At 35.4% G+C, this 4056-nt stretch overlaps 1 long non-coding RNA gene across 1 annotated transcript in view; it reads right to left on the bottom strand.

Annotated features, from left to right (window-relative positions):
- Nucleotides 1-251: 251 nt before the first annotated feature.
- The window catches only part of LOC111553157, a 24799-nt gene continuing 20994 nt past the window's right edge, over nucleotides 252-4056 (bottom strand). Inside the window, exon 3 of the long non-coding RNA XR_002734830.1 lies at nucleotides 252-299. This is a non-coding gene — a long non-coding RNA (uncharacterized LOC111553157). The remainder of the gene's footprint in view (nucleotides 300-4056) is intronic.

The raw sequence follows: 4056 nt of genomic DNA, 5'->3' as shown, positions 1-4056 counted from the left end.
TAAAAAATTAAATTTGGCTTGACACCGTAGAATACATAAAAAGACAAATAATACTGTTAGTGGTTGTATTTATTTGCTAGAGCTGCCATAGAATTCCACACACTGGGTGGCATAAAAAACAGAAATTTATTTTCACACAGTCCTGGAGGCTGAAAGTCCATGATTGTGTTAGCAGATTTGGTTTCTTCCAAGGCCTCTCTTTGGCTTACGGATGACCACCTTCTTGCTGTGTCTTCATATGATGTCTTTCTCTGTGCATGGGTACTCCTGGTGTCTCTTGATGTCCTAATCTCCTCTTCCTATAAGGACACCAGTTATGTTGACTTGGGGCCTAGCCTAATGGCCTCATTTTAACTTAATTATCTCTAAAGGTCTTATTTTGAAATACAGTCACAATCTGAAATATGGAAGTTAAGGCTTCAATATATGAATTTTTGGGGAGCACAATTCAGTTCATAACAGTAGCTAAGTCAGATAATCTGACTGCCAAACTTTTTTTAATGTCTGCAAAAATCCATTGATTCAGACAAGAATGATTCCCTACATATTAGTCCACAAATCTAAATAGATGTAGTATTTCTTAAAATATTTCAGAAAATAACTTAAGTGCAGTATTTGACTAAGTGACCAATAAGAAGAGTATAATTTCTTTAGATACATATATCTATAAATCTGTGTAAAAATGTTTGCAATTCTAAAGAACTTTTATACACTGCTATATAAAATTATAGGTGTTGTTTTATTTCCTACAGTATAAAGTCAATACATGTTTTCTGATTTTAAAGCAGCTTAGAAAAAAATATTTTTTAAAAGAAAAAAAGAGCTTAAATAAATAAACTCCATCTACAGTGTGCTGATATGGTCTGGATATTTGTCCCCTGCAAATCTCATGTTGAAATGTGATTGCCAGTGTCGGAGATGGGGCCTGGCAGGTGATGGGGCCTGGTGATTGAATCATGAGGGCAGATTCCTCAAGAACGACTTAGTACCATCCCTTCAGTGATAAGTGGTTTTAGCTCAACTTAGTTCATGCAAGGTTTGATTGTTAAAAATCCCCTTCTTAGCTCTCCTGGTCGTGTTCTCAACCCTGTAATGTGCCTGCACCTGCTTTGCCCTCCTTCATGATTGTGAACTTCCTGAGGCCCTTACCCAATCTGCTGAAGCCCAGCAAATGCTGGAGCTATGCTTGTACAGCCTGCAGAGTTGTGAACAAATTAAACCTCTTTTCATTACAAATTACCCAAACTCAGGCATTTCTTTATAGTGATGAAGAAATGGCCTAACACATGTACATACATTATTTCATATTAAATCTCAGAACATTAAGCAATATAAGTGTTATTACTCCCATTTTACCAATGTGAGAACTGGGGACCAGATGAGTTAAGTGGTCTCGCCTCAGGTGGCAACATCTTTCCCAATAAGCCTAGCAATCTTTTTAGAATATCCAACTTTTACTCAAATATATATTCCATAAGATATTGACTGTGATCTACAACCAGTAGGCCATGCACTTTTCATTCATTCATCATCACCTATTTATCCAAGCCTATAATATGTATTCATTCATTGTGCCAAAGATTATACTGAGTTCTGAAGGTAGATGCATAAGAGAGCAAAGTTCCTATCTTTACAGAGTTTACAGTGTACCATGGAGTTAAACAATTTTAAAGAGCCAAAACAAGTGTATTCAATAAACCTATATTACAACAAAGTAACTGTATTATCATCTTATATTTGAATTTCAATTGTATCATGGTCCCTAATTTATTAGTGGAAACATTTTCTCTGAGGATTTGCCCAAGTTTTGGAGATTGCTCAGCACCCAACCCGGTGGCCAACATCATTGACATAGTGGTGATGATAACAGAGGTTCTTCATGATTTATGCCCACCTTTGCTGAAAATTGTTTGAAACCTACCCGCAGTTTTCTAGGACTGCAAAGAAGTCTGATGTTTCAGAGTCAAACATGAGAAACATCATTGGGCCTTTTCTCCTGCTTACACAACACTCTGCAGGGTGAGATACTTTAGGATTTAACTACTTCTGCGACATTGCCTATGGACCTAGTAGGTTTCTTAAGCTCCTAAATTTCTTAAATTCTTACGTTCCCAAACTTTGTGCTCTTCCTGTTGCCTGCTCTCCCCACCTACCTTCTCTGTGGGAACAAATACGTTCTGTGCTCTCTTGTTCCCCGTCTCCCCACTCCAGTCTAGGAGAGCTTTATATAGTCATGGGTAATTGGAGGGGGTGTAATGATGCTTGCTGTAACTCATCATATGCTTTCTATGTGGAAAACTCATTCTGTTAATATATTAAAATACTACCTCAAAATAAAACTAATAACAAGGAAAAATTAAGAAGTGGGTATTAGAGCAGTGCTGACTTGAGCAGGAGCCGTCACGGATTGTCAGGAAGATTCATAGAAATTGAATTTAGAAGATGGATCTAAAGTGCAAGCAGGAATTAACTGGAGAGAAGGGTTGCATGTGTATGTGATGGTCCTAAAGTAGGCAGAAGGTCGATGGTTTGTGAGTACCTTAAAGAGGACAATGTGTGACCGGAAGGCAAAAGCAGTGGCAAAAATTATGAGGATGAGGCTGGTTGAGGAAGGCAGGACCATGTTAGGCAGGACCTTAAAGAGTATGTTAAGGATTTTTGGTCTGTGCCCTAAAAGTAATTGAAAATTCTTCAGGGTTTTAATTACAGAAGGGACTTAATCAGGTGTGATTTTTCTCAATGATCTAAATAACTGTTAAACAAGGAAAATCGATTGAAGTGGGTCCAAGGTGCACGCTGAGAAACCAGAGACTATTTAGAAAATGAACTCCTTTTCAGCAACAGAAAATACCCGGTAATAATTAAGCTGTTGATAGATGAGATCTAAGTGCTTACCAGGTGCCAAACACCTAATACTTTTATGTATTATCCCACTGAAATATCGCAAAATAATTAGCCTTGTTTTAAAGGCAGGGAAAATGAGAAATTAAAAAGTTTAAACCTAGGCAATGTGCATAGCTCACATGCTCAGTAAATGCACTATTTTGAATTAGGTAAAAGAAAAGTCACTGCAATGTAAACTTTTACTCTCTCACATCCTTGTAATCAACAACAGGCATTTGCAAGTTGGCTATGAAGAATTAAACAAAGAAGCTAGAGAAGTAATTTGTTTCATATAAATATAAAAGTATCTGTAACGCAACCTAATTAGACCTAATGGAAAATTAACATAAGTTCCAGAAATTGTTTTAAAATGTACATTAGTAATGATTCATGTTTGTAATATAGAATTTTAAAAAATGTTTCTAATATTCAAATTACTAAATTTGAATATTTTTCATATTTGTTTATTAATTATATTAATGAACTATATTTTGAGAATCTTACTATGTGTGCAATACTAAAAATTAATCATATCCCATAAGTTTTATTGAACATTTACCTCTCTGAAAATGAAATCATTTACTTTTCACAAAATTCTGTGTCACTGCACGTTTATTATTTTTCATCGCAGTACAGGATAAGGGGGTAGTATTCTTTCGAGTCAAAATAAATAAAATACGAGAGGAGACCTAACATTTTGTGAAGAAAATGATTCTCTATGATAAATGCCTTCTATTCTAAAATATTTAGAAGTACAATACCAGAATATACCATCTTACCATTTCAACTGTGATACATAAACACAGACTGTGGAATCTCGGAGGTGTCCTTGTTTAGTATCAACAACTGAAAAGTGAACCACAACATCTGTTGTTTGTGAGTTTTCTCCCCATTATGTTTATGTCAGTTTCCAAAACTGGAGGAGGAGGGGGGTGTTTTTATTTTAAGAGGTATCTTGTTTCCATTCTTTGCATTTGGACTGTGTAATGCCATAATTTTATATTTGACTATGGAAACTAGCAGAAGGAAAATTATTTTTCATTGAGAGAAGTTAATAATAGAGTTTAGTAAAATATTTTACTAAGAGCCAAGCATATTACAATTGATCTAATAGTTCTAGTAGCAACCTAGCTCTGTAGCATAATGACTCAAAATCTGGGAGAGTTCCTAATC

This window comes from Piliocolobus tephrosceles, chromosome 7 (assembly GCF_002776525.5).
Source record: "Piliocolobus tephrosceles isolate RC106 chromosome 7, ASM277652v3, whole genome shotgun sequence".
NCBI classification, from domain to species: Eukaryota; Metazoa; Chordata; class Mammalia; order Primates; family Cercopithecidae; genus Piliocolobus; species Piliocolobus tephrosceles.
The sequence above is the reverse complement of the archived record's forward strand: the minus strand, read 5'-3'. Positions and strand labels throughout refer to the sequence as shown.